Source organism: Lissotriton vulgaris, chromosome 10 (genome assembly GCF_964263255.1).
Source record: "Lissotriton vulgaris chromosome 10, aLisVul1.2, whole genome shotgun sequence".
NCBI classification, from domain to species: Eukaryota; Metazoa; Chordata; class Amphibia; order Caudata; family Salamandridae; genus Lissotriton; species Lissotriton vulgaris.
In genome coordinates, this window is record NC_141698.1 from 1076549279 (window position 1) to 1076567335 (window position 18057).

The 18057-nt window shown below is 47.1% G+C and overlaps 1 protein-coding gene across 6 annotated transcripts in view; it reads left to right on the plus strand.

Annotated features, from left to right (window-relative positions):
• The window catches only part of THRB (thyroid hormone receptor beta), a 582690-nt gene that overhangs the window by 408144 nt on the left and 156489 nt on the right, over positions 1-18057 (plus strand). The window lies entirely within an intron of this gene.

Here is an 18057-nt window from a genome sequence, read left to right on the forward strand (position 1 = left end):
TGTCATTCTTCTAGTGCAGCGCCTTCGTCACTCTTCTGGCGCAGCACCTCTGTCACTCTTCTGGCGCAGCACCTCCGTCACTCTTCTGGTGCGGCACCTCTATCACTCTTCTGGCGCAGCACCTCTGTCACTCTTCTGGTGCGGCACCTCTATCACTCTTCTGGCGCAGCACCTCTGTCACTCTTCTGGCGCAGCACCTCTGTCACTCTTCTGGCGCAGCACCTCCGTCACTCTCTGGCGCGGCGCCTCCGTCACTCTTCTAATGCGACGCCTCTGTCACTCTTCTGGTGCAGCACCTCTGTCACTCTTCTGGCGCAGCACCTTTGTCACTCTTCTGGCGCAGCACCTCCGTCACTCTTCTAATGCGACGCCTCTGTCACTCTTCTGGTGCGGCACCTCCGTCACTCTTCTGGTGCGGCATCTCCGTCACTCTTCTGGCGCAGCCCCTCCGTCACTCTTCTGGTGCGGCGCTTCCGTCACTCTTCTGGTGCGGCACCTCCGTCACTCTTCTGGCGCAGCACCTTCATCACTCTTCTAGCGCAGCACCTCCATTACTCTTCTGGCGCAGCACCTCCATCACGCTTCTGGTGTGGCGCCTCCGTCACTCTTCTGGTGCGGCACCTCTGGGCTGAAGCTGGGAGCTTTGATGCTGCCTCGCCATGGAAGCTGGTCCTGGAGGTCCAGTAGACGCCACAGCTCTTCAGCTTTCAAGCCACCCTCTTTAGAACCTGTGGATGTCTGCTGATGGAGCCTCCCCTGCAGCTAATGGGACCAGAGTTTAGCCACCAATGCATGCACCAACATCTGCACCTATGGCTCATACCCTAATGCCACCAACACATGCACCGATGCTTAATGCTCACTGCCACCAACACACCCAAGGGCAACCAACACACTCATGAATGCCGCATACCCTCTAGCTACCAACACATAAACTGGTGCCACACACCCCACTGCCACCAATATGGACACAAATGACGCATGTCCAGCCCAGAGCCACTGGCACAACCACCAATCCCGCCACCATGTACACCAATGCCACATACATCAATTCAAACCAACACTGAGACCAACTGCACACGTCACCAATACTTGCAGCAATGCTACCTACCCCAATGCCATCAACACATACCCCAATGCCAAATCCTAGTTCACATCCATTCTAAACCTCCATCCTGTGCCCACACAGTCTTCCGAAGTCTCCAATGTTCTGACCAACCTCGAACTGCAGGAAAAATGAGTGAGTGTACCTGACTTTTTCAAGAGATTTGGGGAAAGGACAGGCAGTTTCCAAAGACCCACTCTCAAATGGAGTAAAACAATGTCTTTGCTCAAAGATATTGCTAAACTATAAACATAAATAAATAGACAAAATGTTCTCTGAAGTGAACTAATGAAATATTTTATTCCATCCGGATTGGTCGGAATAACTAGAAGTAAACTTTTCCGTAGTTTCCCATCGAGTACGCGGCACCCAGGAAGTTATGCTGAAGATGTAAAGCCCCTGATGCAAGTGGTCACTGTGTGTGCCAGCGGAGATGTCGTTCCCAGCTGATCCCCATGGAAGGTCCACTGGAAGAAAAATAACACCAGCTCTGGCTACTCTGCCAGGGCGGGATGCTTTCTGTGCTCTGGTGTCAGTAGCCCCATGAAGCTTTCTGTGCCTGAAAAGAAAATGCCTTTAGAAGGCATGTTCTTGAATGCCTGATGCTGTCGTCATAGGCTACTTTCTAAATAAATATGGCTGTGGCCCAGATGTTCCAAGGTGTGGCCACTACAATTGAGTGTTGCTATATTATTCTGGGCACTGCTAATAATATGATGCCCAGTGTGGCATGCTGGCAAGGGCGCTGCTCTGATGTGCCACTGTTCTCCTCTCTGCCCCTGGGATGTTCATGTGACAGGGACAGCTCATGGTAATGCTATGTTCAGAAGGGTGGTATGACTGGTGTCAATTACCAACCATCCACAGCCAAAGGCTCTTAAAGGCGCAGGCCTCAGACTTAAAAGCTGTGCACTGTGTTACACATCATGCCATGATGCCAGGTTCCACACTTCCCTAGTATGTAAAGTACTCATTTTCTTGCCAGGTTTGGCATTGCCCACACGTGTTCAACATAACATTTCCATGCCAGTATCACCATTGACTGATGGCATGAGAGCCTCTTTGCCATGCCCGCGTGCACAACTGCCACAGGATGTAAACCTTCCCTTTGCCCTGTCTACAACTGCTACTTACAGTGTCAACTGCAAAAGCCATATAGTAATGCACATTGACCTTTAGCACTTGAAGCACCATTGGCAGTTCTGTACTGCCAGCATTGCCATTTCAGTACCGTCAGCATTGCCATTTCAGTACCGCCAGCATTGCCATTTCAGTACCGTCAGCATTGCCATTTCAGTACCGTCAGCATTGCCATTTCAGTACCGCCAGCATTGCCAGTTCATGACTACCATCATTGGCAGGTTAGTACCACCAGCATTCCCAGCTCAGTACCTTCAGCGTTGCTAGTTCAGTACTGCCAACATTACCAGTTCAGTACCACCAACACTGCCTGTTCAGTACACCTAGCATTGCCTGTTCAGTACCCCCAGCATTGCCAGTTCAGTACCGCCAACTTTGCCAGTTCAGTACCTTCAGCATTGTCAGTTCAGAACTGCCACCATTTCCCGTTCAGTACCGCCAGCATTCCCAGTTCAGTGCTGCCAGTTCAGTACTGCCAGCATTGCCTGTTCAGTACTGCCAGCATTGATAATTCTGTACTGCCATCATTGCTAGTTGTGTTTTATCAGTATTGCCAGTTCAGTCTTGCCAGCATTGCCAGTTCAGAATTGCCAGTTCAGATTGGCCATTTCAGTCCCCCCAGCATTGAAATTCCAGTAAGCATTGCCAGTTCAGTACCTACTGTTTGGACAGTTCAGTACCCCAGCATTGCCTGCTCAGTACCACCTGCATTGCCAGTTCCGTACCGCCATCATTGTCAGTTCAGTACTGCCTGCATTTCCAGTTCAGTACTGCCAGTATTGCCAGTTTAGTACTGCCAGCAGTGCCTGTTTAGTACCGCCAGCATTGCCAGTTCAGTGCCCCCAGCATTGCCTGTTAAGTCCCCCCAGCATTGTAGTTCCAGTATACATTTTCAGTTCAGTACTGCTAGCATTGCCAGTTCATTATTACCAGGATTGCCTGTTCAGTACCTGCCAGCTCTGACTTTTCAGTTCCCCCAGCATTGCCTGCTCAGTACCCCCAGCATTGCCAGTTCAGTACCGCCTGCATTGCCAATTCAGTATTGCCACAAGATTATTTTCAATCGTACTGGCTCTTCATACAATCATTTACAGCACATTTACGCGCCAGAAACCCATCGTGCTAGTCAGTGTCTGGGATCTGAGAGCTAGATGCGGACTGGTCTCAGTGGCCAAAACGTATGCGGTCCCTCAGGATGCTTCTTCCGTTTTAGCCGGGTGTGTTCATCAACACCTGTTCCAAGTATTAATAAGCATTTGCAATGCAATAGGTCTCGCATTACTGATAGTTTGAGGTATTGGATTTGCAAATAATAATGCAACACCAATAGCTCGTACTTTCAGTAATGTGAGGCCTAGTGCATTGCAAATGCTTGCATAGTGAGACAGGAACCAGCATTGTATGTCTCAGTGCAGTACCGCAAGCAGCTCCTAGAGGTCCCTTGTGAGCAAGGCACCAGCACTGTGTGTCTAGGTGCAGGACCGCAAGCTACTTCTAGAGGTCCCTAGTGAGCAAGGCACCAGCACTGCATGTCTACAAAGTTGGAGTTATTGGCATTATAAATGGCAATGTTTTTTACCTAGCCATGTTGCAGGGTGCAGTACCATATGTGGCCAAACGCAGACCTCTTTTTGTCACATATGGTACTGCACCCTGCAGAAGATATGGTAAATCCACCCTACCCATAATGCATTGCATGCAAGACAGTACTACGAGTACATTCAAATAGCTATGTCCATATATACAATTAGTTGCTTTGAAATGTGACAAAATAATTATTACATTAATTTCGGATTAGGTAGGACTCTATGTGGAGCTGATGAAGGGAAGTGTATAGAAGGTTTCATATAAATGTGAGATGTTCTAGTGAGTGAAGTAACCACTGTCACCCTAGCTTAGGACCAAGTGTGTGGCCTGCCTGAAGCCTTTTAAGAAAATAGTGCCTTGAGGCTGTAATTAAAACTTAGGGAGTAACAACACATGTAACAGGGGTTGTCTTCATGGGAGGTTACAAGAGGAGACAATGAGGTACTAAGGAGGGACTTCTAAGCCTATTGACCAATAAAAAGCCACCATTGACAAAGGACAGTGACAGGAGCCAATTAAAAAGATGGGCAGAAAGTGGGCGGAGCTTTATGCCCATATCCTGAATACAGCCTGTCTCGAAGAGACAGCGCAAGCGTTACCTATATGAGACCTAAAAACACCTCAGGGAAAGAAACAACCTGGTGTCTGGTGCCATGTAGTTCTCTTGCCAAGCAGGATGCCTCATTCTTAGTGAAGATGGCAGGCTTGCTTGCAATCAAACCTCTATAAGTAAATGTTGCTGAGAGAGAACGATGGTCTGGAAAGCATGGGACCTTGAGCCTAATACTTTCCATGCACGCTGGATTGTGTCGGCCCTGGCGAGGACTCAAACCCCAACATAAAGTGCATTTGCTGTGTGACTGCAAACAGTGGGGGTGCTCGACTTCTACCTGGAGTTCTGTTTTCTACAGCACCTGGCAGGCATGTGCATGAGCCGCAGAAAGGTAAGCACCACAGCTTCTTAGGCACCAGTGGAACCACGCGTCTTGTGAGTGCTGTGGTGTAGCATGGGCTGAGGAAGCGCTTCTCCCCCAAGGCCACTTTCAGAGCTAAAGCCAGTGCTTAATTTGAGCCGGCGCTTGCCGGTGGGCAGTGCTTAATTTGTAACTTAATGAGTGCTGGTACCCAAATCTCTGCATAGAAGCTCCCGGCCGGTGCTATTATATGTCCCCGCGCTGAATACCAAGCCTGCTTATTCCTGAATCCAGCTCATGAATCCACTGCCAGACCCCCCCATTACCCATTCATTCCCAGTGGCGACCGTAACAATATTAAAGTGTGTTGAGGGGTGATTAGGAGAAATCATTAAAAAAAAAAAAACGTACCTGATGACGCGGCCGCCAGGGTCCTCTTCCCTGGCTCTCCTCTCAGCATACATTTGGACACAGACTCCCCACCCAATCCAGGCACTGATCTCAATACCATGAGAGCAGCGCCAAGATTGGTCGGAGCGACGTGGTTTGCTACTCAGACTGTGGCTAAGAGCCTGTGACGTTTCTCCAACCTAGCTGGGTTGGAGACACTTAAGTGCGCATGTCTGTTTGGCAGGTGTAAGACGACCGACCAAACAGACTTGTGCACTTACTCCTCCCTGCTATGCTCAACCTCGTCCCTTCCTACACTGCTGACATCAGCTCAGTCAGTCAACAGTCATTTCATGTTTTGCTTGACTGCTGACTGACTGACCAGTGGGGCAACACTCCTCCGCCATTACGGAGGAACTGCCCCTGTTTATTTCACTCCTGCTTTCTCCTTTGTTGACAGTTTTTGGGTCTTCTCTTCCTTCTTTCCAGCTTTAGGTTTTTCCCTCTTTAGCTCTCAGGGAATGTCTGACAAGGAACAAAGAGTTCTAGTGGCCCCACTGGCAGTGCCTAATTTGTAAAGAAGTAAGTGCTGGGCCCAAATGCTTGCTCAGAAGCCCTCAGCTGGCGCTACTGAAGGTCGGGTGCCGCCAAGTTCCAAGACTGTGCAGCCTTGATTCAACCTCACTGCTCTTTAATCCACCACCAGACACGCCCTGCCCCTTTGTCTCATCCTTGCAGGTTCCCGATTTCTTCCTTTGTCACAGTTTTTCCATCTTTCTCTTCCTCCTTGCTCCCTTGTGTGTTTTTCTCTTTTCAGAATCAAAGTTTGAAAAGGAAAAAAATAAGTGCAGGAGGGCAGCTCCTGCAACCACCAGCTTAAATTAAGCATTAGTTACGGCAAATTAGAGGAGAGGTGTGGCACTTGGCAGAGCTGTAACTTTTTTTGCTGGGGCTGTTTTTTGTCAAAATAGGTTTTCTGTTTCCTTTCACAAGTAGCAAAACATTGTCAAAAAACATGTCACCTCTCTATAGTGAGTTCACTCTTAATTGCCTGCGGCAAACTCTCCTATTGGAGGTGACCTGGAAGTCTGGGGGTTACTGCCTCCGTCAGCCTTCCTTGTGGGAGTGATTATGTTTGCGAAAATTAAGAAAACATCATTTCCTGGCATCAGTGCGTGTTCAGTTTCTAAACTTGTGCTGCACGATGTAATCCACTCTGGCTCAGAACACTCAGGAAGGAGCAGCAGCTTCCGGGGGACGGGGGCGGGAGGAGGGGAGCAGGAAGTTCATCCTTGCAAGTGTCAGGGCAACCCGGAAGCAGAAGTGGAGCTGGAAGGAGAGAACTACAGATTCTCAGGGCTGTTTACTTTGCACATGCAATGCTCAAAATAAGTGCTAGGCAGTTGTTTACACCCTGTTGTGCTTAAGAGAAATGCTGTAGTTTTGTCAGACCTAGAATGATTGCCAGACATCAGCAAGTCTCAAAGCCTATGACATCGGTAGGTAGAGAAGGGCTGGATGGGGGTGTGGGGGGGGATGGCCTGGTGTCACCTTGAGAGGTGGTAGCACAGGCAGGAAGAGTCATCTGTTTTTCACCCCTCTGCCCTCTTTGATGTCAGTACAAGCAACGAACTGCGGACTGCAGTGAACCCGTCAAAACAAACCAACACGTCAACGGTGCACACAGCAGCAAATATTTAGGTATCTGCGCTATATAAACGTTTATAAATAAAGAAATATGTGGTTATATGATTTCTTTATCTCCTAGAGGTAGTTTGACATTTGGTGTACAACAAAATTGTCGTTCTAAGAAAAAAGTCTTTAGGGATTATATCACGCTCTGTGCACTGGAAACCATTAATAGCCCCCAAGGGCATGATGGTTCCATTTCAAGAAGTACCGCGAACCAGCGAGAAATCCACCTAGGTCCCTTATGGCTCCGAATAAGGTCCCACTACATCTCAAACCTGAGATGTGCACCTCAGAAAGCATATGCTTCCTCAGAGGGGTGTACACATAGTACATAAGGGCATATGTACAATACATTCTATAGGGTGAGGATAAAAGAAACTAAAAGGGTGTTACATGTGCCAACTTATACTGGGCCTCGTCCTAAAAACACGGCATAGAAGGTGTTGTTCTTGCTTAAGTACCGAGGGATATGCCAGGGTGGAGGAGCCTCGTTTTCATATGTATAAGTCTTTCTTTCTAGTTGTGTAGGTTAGCATGCTCTGTTTTTGCAAGCTTTCTTCTCAGTTAGGTAAGGTATGGAACGAGAAAAACAGAAGGAGAGGTCATGTTTCTATCTTTGTCCTTAAGATTTCTATTAAGACAGCAAAATACTGTGTTACAAGGTCGAGATAAATTGATAACTAAGCACAAGCAACATCAATAAGTATCAAAGATCAGAGGAGCATAACATGCAGACAATGAGAATATCACTTTTCAGATAAGTATGAAAAAGACACAAAGCTTTGGTGCCCAGAGCGTCCTCTGCTTCAACAATGCGGATATATATACATTTCAGAACTGTTGGCCTGTGGCCTGAGGTGGCGCCACCGTGTCCTACACTGTGTGTCCAGGTCATACATCACAAACATTTCCACCTGCCAGACCGGAACAGTCTGCTTTTCAGCACTGTGCACTGTGGATAGATGTATGGGGTTGGATAGCTCCCTTAGGTGCAATATTGCAAAAACTGAGTTTTTTTACATTTTGAATGTTTTTATGATTACATGACTTCATTTCTGTCTCTCCCCTGCAATTAGATCCATATGAGCCCACACTGTGGTGCTGCTGTTTTACAAAGAGGAGAGTCGGAATTAATTTTTGTACTTTTTTGTTTTAAAAAATTTGTTTTTACATTATTACAATATATATTTTCATACTAGTAGCCCATGGCCAGTGTAGTTCTAGATAGGTCAATCTTTTCATAGGAAAGGCATTTTTTTCTTTAATAATTGTGGTGCAGTTCAATGAATCTGCACAAAACTTTTCAAACAAATATTCACTAACTTCTGCTCCTTATTTGAAAGTTTTGCACTTATCCATCAAGCTGGGTCGAAAGAGGGGAATCCCAAACCATTGATTACCCATTTTAATTCCCATAGGAACATTTGCTCTACGATACAGAAAGAATAGCTGAACAAAATTACTCCAAATTTGGCATTCAATAAGAAATGTACTCAGAAAGCTTGCTTTTTGTTATTTGGTGTAAATCCATGGAGTAGTTTGTGAGACTGTTGCATTTAAAAAGGTGCTCTGGCTAGTCATGAACTTGTTAATCTTCTATGAAAATGAGTGCTATCTGGACCGCTTTGTGTTTTTTTCAGTGAGTGTGTGGGAAATGAGATTTGTTCTCTTCTGTTCTTTTTAGGTCTCGCCTAGACGAAAGCAAAGCAAAGCTTTGCTGTCTAGGGAGACAACTAATGTTGTCACTTTCCGGGGAATGTGGACTGCAGACTGTGACGAGCTTGTCCTCCTGGAGATTGTAGCTCGTGAGCGCGCACGTCGTGTCGCCGTGCCTGATATTCCCATGCACAGAAAGGCTCCCGCACGCATGCGCACATACACACACTGCATACACACACACACGCACCCCCCTTAAAGAAAGGCTCACGCACGCATGCGCACATACACACACTGCATACACACACACACGCACCCCCCCTTAAACAGACACACGCGCAGACAGACACACGCACGCACAGACACACGCACGCACAGACACACTACAACAGACACACGCGCACACCCCACCCCCACTCACCCCACCCCCACTCACCCCTCCTCTCCCTCAACACACTCACCTGTTCTGGCGGTGCTCGGCGGCGGTTCTGGCTCTCGGGCGGCGGTAGCGCTTTGCGGGGCTCTCTCACGACATGAGAGCCCCGCCTTCCCCATGCGCCCGGCCGCTCTTCACCCGGTCCCCCATCTCGGGACCGGGACTCGATCAGGAGCCCTCGGGGCTCCTCGGACAGTGGCTTTTCTCTCGCGCCGCGATGGGGGCGGGACTTCCGGTTGGGGCCGCGCTGCGATTGGCCGGCTGCCCAACCGCTTCCGGGTCGTCGCAGGCAGCGCGGCGGCCCGGCGGGAACTTGAAGAAACTCGAGGGTCAGGCTGGTTTAGTTTGAGCTTGTATAACGTGTAGATTCCAGTTACAAACTTGCATCTTTATTTTTTATGCGTGTGTTGTGATTGACAGCCAAGTGCCTCCTGGCAAGGGACTGGGGGGGGGAGCAATGCCAACGTCCTCGTACTTTTGTAGACCAGGGGTCATCGCGCTCCGGGAGTGGGTCGAGAGGTAAAAACAGGATCGTCATATGTATTTCTTTCGCGCCACGCACGATTGAAGTGTCAGCAGAACTGTGTGATCACCGCCTTCAACTCAGTAAGAGGGGCGTGGAGTGGCCATCGTTATGTTCAAAATAGCAGGCACAGGACACGGCAAGTCTTCACCCAAATTTCAACAACTCTTACTCTCGCACAAACAAGTGACAATAATCCCAATATGGCTACACAGCACCTTCCCCTATTGTTTACCCAGTTGCTAACTACATTCTCCTCAAAACTATACGCCCCTCCTCCAACACTCTCCCCTTCTATAGTTGGGCTTTCTTCCTCTTCAGAACCCCTCCGCCCTCCTTCCTTACTTCCGGGAGAGCAGTCCGGTCACGGCAACAGAGGCTGAAGACAATACAAAGATCTCCATGTTCAGGCTACAACTCTAGTTGAATCTCCAGAGTTTGGCAGGGACTCGTGCTCGTCCGATTCGCATGCTATAAGGGTGGCAGATTTCTTTCCCCTTGTACACCCGGGGCAGTAAATGTAATCCCTTATAGAGCTGCACACCGCAGTAGTAGTAACTGAAAAACTAGTTCGCCCTGCGCGTGCCACGCTCCTGAGTCACAACCCTGGTAGCCTCTAGCCGCCATGACAGCCCCCTGCCGGCTTCAGTACCTCGATGACCTAGACCCATTTGTCTGCACCAATTTCCCGGAGCCGCGGCGGCCGCTGGTGCACAACCTGTTGCTGAGCGCCGCCCTGAGTGAGCAAATCCCAGGACTGCACCGGCTTCTACAAGCTCCACTAGAGGTATTTTGGGCTGTAGACGGACGGGGAACTGGTACTCAAACTATTGGTAGGAGAGTGGGTACTGCGAGCAATGGTGGACATGTGAAGGTATTAGGAACTACACTAATCGGCCTAAAACACTGGGGTCAGGGAGTATCCTATTGTATCCCTGGGACGTCCTGGGATATGAACCGTAGCCTGGGGTTAAAAGGGAAGGTTTCTGGAGGGAGGTGGCGGAGAGGGTATTTTATTTATTTATTTATTTTATGCGTTTTTATATAGCGCAGACTTCATCCGAAGGTGTCCCGAGCGCTTCACGATAGGAACAGTAGTGAAACATGAGGAAAAATCACAAGTCTGCATGTTACAAGAGCAAACGTTACGTTACATAAGGCAATGGTGACAATTGTGCATGTATCAAGAGCAAACAGAATACAAAAGAGTACAAAGTACAAATAGAGGTATAATACTGCACTAAATGGCAGATACTCAAAATACTGGCTAAGGGCAGAGGTGCAACTAGAGTCCAATTTCGGGGGGGTGGGGGGTCTAATATAAATTTTAGGGGGGGGGGGGATAATTCTTCCAGCAATATGCAAAGTGAAGATTCGGCTGCGGTAAGACTGCGCCAGACCCCAACAGCTCAACAAAATAGCATTTGTAATGCAATAGGTCTTGGAGTAATGCGAGTTTAAGCTATTGGCATTAAATACCAATGCCTTTTACTTATATTTTAAAAACAAAAATAAAAGGCATTGTCATTTGCAATGTTAATTGTCATTTATTTCAGAAAATACCTCATGCCTTTCTTAGCCTGATCCAGTGGCATGTCTTCGTACGCTCTTGCCTTAAATCTTACAGACATCATTTCCTTATTCTCGCTCAAGCAACTCTGCTGTGCTGCAGATGCGTTTGTCTTTTAAGCGCTCAGCACATGCTGTTCTGGTTTTCAATTATAATGGAATGTCACTCCTATTGTGCAATAAATAGTTTGGTGCTTGCTGTTTCCTTCCTAAAAAGAAATGTATGTATCTCGTTTAGGGCTCCCGGTTTTATGGTATTTATTGTTATCTGTATTTATCTATATTTCTTTTTGGGCCACTTTTTCTATATTTATCCATATTTATTTTGTGTTTTGGGTATAAATAAAGTTGAAAACTGTACGTTTCCATATTTATTTAAAAGGTGATATTACCATAGTATAGAGTATATCTGCATTGAGAAAACTCCTCTTAGTGCCTGCAGATTTGATTCTATAGACACAAACAAACAACTGATGCCATGCTTGCATGGCCTAATTATCGTTATTTTATTCCTCCTCTTAAATTTAACCCCTTGTATTCTGGTTATGAGTAAATATCTTTCTTACTATCTTTCTTTCTTCAAAAAGGAGACCAAAACTTTCCTAATGGGCAAATTCCTCTCCTAACGTTCACGTTACAATCACCCCCATAACCTGACTTTACCTATTGCTACGGCATTATCCCTTGGCCTCCACTCCTTATGGTACCCACCCGGCACTTTCAAACAAACCTTCAGGGTGTTGAGGCTGTTTTTCTAGCTTATTGTATTGTTTTGTTCTTATCCCAAAGGTAGTCGGATATTATGATTGTTTGTCCTGCCATATACTGTATCTATGTAATCCCTATCCCTTCGGCTCCCCTCCCCACTTTGTTCTCTATCCCACCTGAAACTACTGTAAAGCGCTCTGACACCCTCACGGGTCTGGTTCGCGCTCTATAAAACACTAAATAAATAAAGTAAATAAATAAACTAAGTGCTGCACATTAAAAATAGCATGGCAAAAGCCATAAATATTGTTATGCTTTTTATTATCATCCTTTGTGGAGATGCAAATTGACCTACTCGAGGCTGCGGATCTTGTGATTCACAGACTCTCGCCACAATCCGCTTCTAACCAGAGGCGAAGCTTGCCCTTTGGACGCCCATGGCGGTCCCTGCTTTTGCCGCCCCACGGCTACGGCATTGCAGAACGGCGACTCTCCTCCGCCTTAGCAGAGGAGCTGCCACTGGCAATTTGCGCTGATTTTCCAGTGCAGGACAAACACCCAGAGCTACAAAACAGCGTGAATGGTAAATTTACTCTGCTTGGGTAATGAGGACTCGCAAGTATATTTCACTCCAAGAGGTGGCTGAGGGTTTGGAACTCTGATACTGTATGACATAAGTCATTTTCCTCAATAACCTCAAAATCCACCAAATCTACAGCTAGAGAGAGCACTGAGTGAGCTCGGTTGTATCCTGGACTCTTCTGAGCTTCCTGCTGCTGTCATCCTCGCGGCCACGTCTGAGTGGTCCCTGTTAAGTGTTTCTTATATAGAAAAGGCTCCCGGTTACCTGTTACTCTGAGGAGGCAGAGTCCTAGACACCGTTGATCGTGGGCCAATGGCCTGGGTTGCGGCATCAGATGGGGCATGCGAGTGAGGTTGTGAAGCCTTCCGGAGCGGTGTAGGGGTGGCTCTGTTGTGTTATATTGTTTATACCTTTATAAAGTTCTCCATACTCCTGAAGAGGTGCTGGAGGTAGCACCCTTCTCTTTTGACAGAGGAGTGGGTGTCGGCCGTGTGGTCTGCATAGGTAGGAATTTGATGCGCGTAAGGGCCAAAGTTGTGCCCTTTTATGTTTTTTCTAGGCCCTGGTAAACTGAAGCAACATCGAAATACAGGAAAACTATGTATTTAATTACAGCATGTAGATGGATGAGAAATGGGAGAGTGGAGTGTGAACCCTCTGAAGGGTTTTGATATAATGCGTGTATGAAAAATCACTGCTCAAACCATGTCACAGAGAGCTTATGGCCTCAAAAATGCATGAAAGTATGCAAAAAGTGTGAGACTAAACACTGTTGTTCATATTAACTATCTTACAGAGTTAAAGGGGGCTCACCTTTGGAGGTGCATTTATTAATCAATTGAAATACAGGCTTCGAAGTCCTCACAGAAGTGGCTGAGGTGCCATCCATATGAATGGGCAGTACGCAAACTACTATGGTGTATGCTCCAATGGGTCCACCTGGCATTATTATTCTCAGGGCTTTAAGTTGGCCGGATCTCACCGGGTCTGAGCACCAGCAGTTTTTTAAAGGGGCCCTCGAAATGTGTCTCTATCGGGCTCCGTTTTGTGCCCTTGCACAGGCGGTCCATTTTTTTCCGGACTGTAGTGACAGCAGGCACATCGATGTGCGTTACTCACAATGCTAACTTCTCACTAGTGTAGAAGTTGCGGCATGACGTCATGCCAGGTGAGCGTTGTAGGGGAAGGGAAATCCTTTAGAGAGTCCTTTTCTCTCTGGATTTCCCTTCTTTTTGAAACTCAGGAGCAGCAACATTATCGTGGTGTCACCACCAGGGCTCTAAGTGGAAGCTTTTCCCATGTTACATGCAACAAGCCATAGTTGCAGCTTATTTATCTTATGCAACTAACAACCATTGACAAAGCCAATAGTCCTGACTTGTTGTAGGTATGAGGTTACTTGTTGTATCATATATCTGAATGCAATGCCAGAAGCAGCAAAATACTAGTCGGGCGGCACACTATGCTAAGCACAGATTTTTAGCTTATGTGTTTTTAAGCCACGCCCTTAACCCCTTTGCCGTGGCCGCGATTTCGCGGCAGTGCGGCACTTCCGCAAAATGGGCGGGCCGCGTCAGCCATTGGCCGACGGCAGCACTAGCGAGGTAGTGCTCCCGTCTGCCAACGGCCGATGGCAGCACGCAAGGGGTTAAATACAATGGCACACACCTTTGAGAGACCCCCCAGTTTTTTCATCCCACTTAAAGCCCTGAGTATACTCCCATCTGGGCCTACTATGGGGTAGCAGAGGAGAATCGTTATAGGACCTGCCACTGTAGGTGCTCTGAGAGGCCCACCCAGGTGCAGCAGAGGAGCAGCCCAAGGGAATGGGCATTATACAGCCAACCATGGTGATTAGTCTGAGGAGTCCTCACTCAGTGTATCTCACAAGAGTGTCGCACTAGGGCTGAGGTAAGGGTGGAATGGTGAGTGATCCTGGTGAAAGATTGGTAACATGAAGAAGAAGTGACCTGAGGAGGGCGTTAAGGGAACGGATGTGGGGAGTCTAGGGTGGGGGTTCTCATTCTGGGACCTACATGGCCCTAATTAGGCCTAACAGGGAAACCCCACCTCCCTGGAAGATGCCCTTACCCTCATGTTACACATGGTGAGCCCTGGTGACGTGTGCCAGTGGGCGGCGGTCACATGACTGTTTTGCAAGGTGGAAAGTGAAGAAGGACTAGGCCCTGGTTCCACCTTGCAGAGGTTCCACTTCTGCTGCCACTGCTGAGGGGACAGTACAAGTAGGGGAACCCCGCATGCTCAATAAGCTCCCCCCGCCGTGCAGGTGCCCGACTGCGTCTGCTGATCCATAAGATCTTTGATTGGGTGTGAACTTACGAACAGCAGCGCGCTTTATACATTTTGTATTGTAAATGTAAAATGTAAAAACGTAATTGTAAAGCGCGAACATACTCACCCTTACGGGTCTCAAGACGTTGGGGGCTGTTGTGGAAATTAAGTGAGCTATTGCCCAGTGCTGAGCTGGGCTGCCGCCGGAGCCGGGGATCGAACCGTGAACCCTGTGCTCCCAAGTCAGCTGCCCTGGCCGCTGCACCACACCTCTCGGTCGCACTGGTTTCGAAATGGGAAATGCAGAAATTAAGCTGCAGTCCCTCCAGGCCTGAATGGGTGGCTCAGGTGCAAAGCACTGATGGAGAGGTGCTAAGCGGCCGACAAAGCGCTAGAAGGCCGCATAAAAGGCAGTTGTGCGCTTTACAAATGACAATACCATAACAGAGCTCACTTAATAGGAAACCTGCTGGCCTTATAAATATAGACTATGCTTCCACTGGAAACATGTTATGTTGTCGCCCCTGGCAGTATATCAAGAGTGGGAAGAAGCATGGAGCTCGAGTGAAGACCCCTGAATACTCCCACCCCACACCAACCTGCTGCTGGTTTTAGCATTTTCCAATCCTCAATCAAGAAACAAGGGTTAGTTTTGTAAATGCAGATCTTCACCCTGGAGCCCCCGCCTTTTCGATTCAATGTTCTGCAGCAAAAGTTCAGGCTGGAGTCGTGATAGGCGGGTCCTCTCGAAAACGTTATATTAGAACATTTTGCACCCTTTCAGCATTCCTTCCTCACAACCTCAACCAGGAGGGACTTTCCAGTGGCCTAGTTCTGTCTGTTCTTTGGATTACCTACATTTTCCTCTGTCATTCACAGTACTCCCTTGAAATTTGGTCTGGCCTTACCTAAGTCAAGAACTGCTAAAACATTGAGGTTTCTATCATCCCCTGTCTTTCCTGTCGATTTATATATTTTTTGAAAACAGGTTTGGACTCCAGGCATCTCTCTGCCTTTCTATTAAACCCACTATTGCAAGCACTAGGGTCCTGATTCAGACGGGTGCTTGGGCCCCTAGATTCACCTAATGTCACTTGTAAGTTCATCAACGCAACATCCAAACCCTGATTCAGAGAATCCCGAGAGGTGGACTTTTTAATTTCTCAAATAGATTTAAGGACTATGCAACACCTTCCAGCGTGGGGGATTTTCTTGTGTCCACAGACTCATAGTCTATTTATCTATCTTTTCAACCTTCAATATCTATTTGTACAACTTTTTTACAAAAAGCATTAGCAAAGGCAAGAGGCTGGCAGCCAACACCAGAATGATTGGCTTTTTAGGTCGGATGTTAGTTTGAGCTTTTGATGTAACTAACATTTTGTGTTTAACATAGTTACTTTTGTTTTTTTTTAGCCAAACTTCATCCATAAGTCCATTGCTGGGTTATTCTCATTTTCCTCTTGAGCCGCTGTTTAACTTCACTGTAACTTGCAACATACTTCCCTTCACAAGCAGCTCAGCCACACGCAACAGCTCCCTTTAGTGCCAGGGACTACTATGCTAATGTATGCCTTTTTTTCTTTACTTAATGTTTTTTAAATGTACGAAGGCCCCTAGCACTACAATAACGTTTTGCAAAAGCCACGACAGAACAAAACAGAAACAGCCAAAGAGAAAAGGCTGGCTGCCCATGCCAGACCCCTGCCTTCGCCTGTACTTGTTTCTGTTTGACATAGTACACAATGCCCCGTACTATGTCAAACAGAAACAAGTACCTTCTAGTCATTGACAGAAAAGTATTTATCTTTCAAAAAGTAGTTCTGCCTTTTGAACAGTTCTGGGGAAATGGTTTTTGATGCAAGCATAAACAATGTTCCCGCTGCTGCATTCCATTCCCTCACATCAGCCTCTTTCAAGCCTTGTGTTTCAATCTAGTGCCCTCTTGTGTCTGTTTGTGTTGATGGCATAAGACAATTGCCTACTGTAACCAGTAATGTCGTTTTTGCGTAGTACTTTTTGTCGCTATTTGGGGTGCTGGAGCGCTTATCCACACGGATAGCACACTACACCGTGTGGCATGGGGGGTTGGAAGCATGTTGTCTCTGGTGGGAGCCTATGTAGAAACTGTTTCTATGTTGTGTGTGAAGGCAACTTGCATTTGCATAGCGCCTACTAGCCCTGTATGGTGCACTGAAGAGTTTATCTATGCAGATAGCACGCTACACCATGCGGGGTATGTGGTTGTAAATGTGTTGTGTCTGCTATGAGCAGAACTACTGGAATTGTGCGGCAGTGGAGAACCATCTCATGCAGAAAGGTTCACTAAATTATGTGGCAAGAAAAGCCAAATTATGTGGCATAATGCAACACATTTTGTGATGGTATTAGTTCTTTTTTTTATTATTATTTTTAGACTTCTTAACACTGTCTGGGGAACGATTTTGTCTTTTTAGTACCAGTTTAACACATGAATACCACAATAAGCAATAGAACGGTATCCTCAAACTTTGCGAAGGGCCTTCCACTGTCTGCCAAGATGTGTTGCCGAGTTTGCAGCAAATTTTTATCCTTTTGAGCTTTAAACTATTTTTTTCTAATAAAATCTGCAAATTTTTAAGCAGATGACGGATAATGTGTCAAATCCATAAATATATGTAAAACGGTGGGGATGTAAAATGGCATAACTCCATTGGCCCTGGATGTGAGCCTGTATGGGAAGTGCTTCCATGTTGTCTGAGATGACCCCATGGGGCGCCTCTAGTGTTACTGGATATAGTGCCTTTGCAGCCTTTGAATGACTTCCATCCGCGTGCCGGACTTTCCTCCCCTCCTGCTGCTGTTTTCCACCTACATCTGGGAACGTTCTGTTTTTGTTAGTATTGAGGCCGCAGAGTCCCCTGTGATTTACTGATCTGAAATGTATTTTTTATGGATTCTGGACGCCTTCCATCCACTCCTGTCTAAACATGTGTCAGGGATTTAAATTGCATCCCAGGTTTGGCGGGAATCCAGGGAAGTAGCCTGAGGTCGACTGGGGCCTGATCCTCCGATCTCCTCTGACCCACAAAACGCATCAGCAGGGCTGTCACACTATGCATGGCTTTAAGTGGGATGACAAGATGGGGTGGAATGCTCTAAAAGGGGTGTGGCCAGAGACGCATAACTAGGGATTGTTTACAAGGGGTGTGGCCTATATAATTAGGGGCATGGCCTAAATATGTGAACTAGAATCCTGTGCTTGACAAATTCATAATGTCATCTGCAGCTATGAATAACAGACATTAGTAGGCAACAATATATGTATTCATCCCAAACAGTAGGAATAAGGTGCAAGCTTGCATCAGGCTCGATACTACACAGGCCGGGGGGTTGGTGGGCTGGATACATCCACCCTTTGTAAGGAGGCATCAGCCTTGGGCCCATAGAGGGCGTGCTTGAAAGGGAAACATTAGGCTCTCA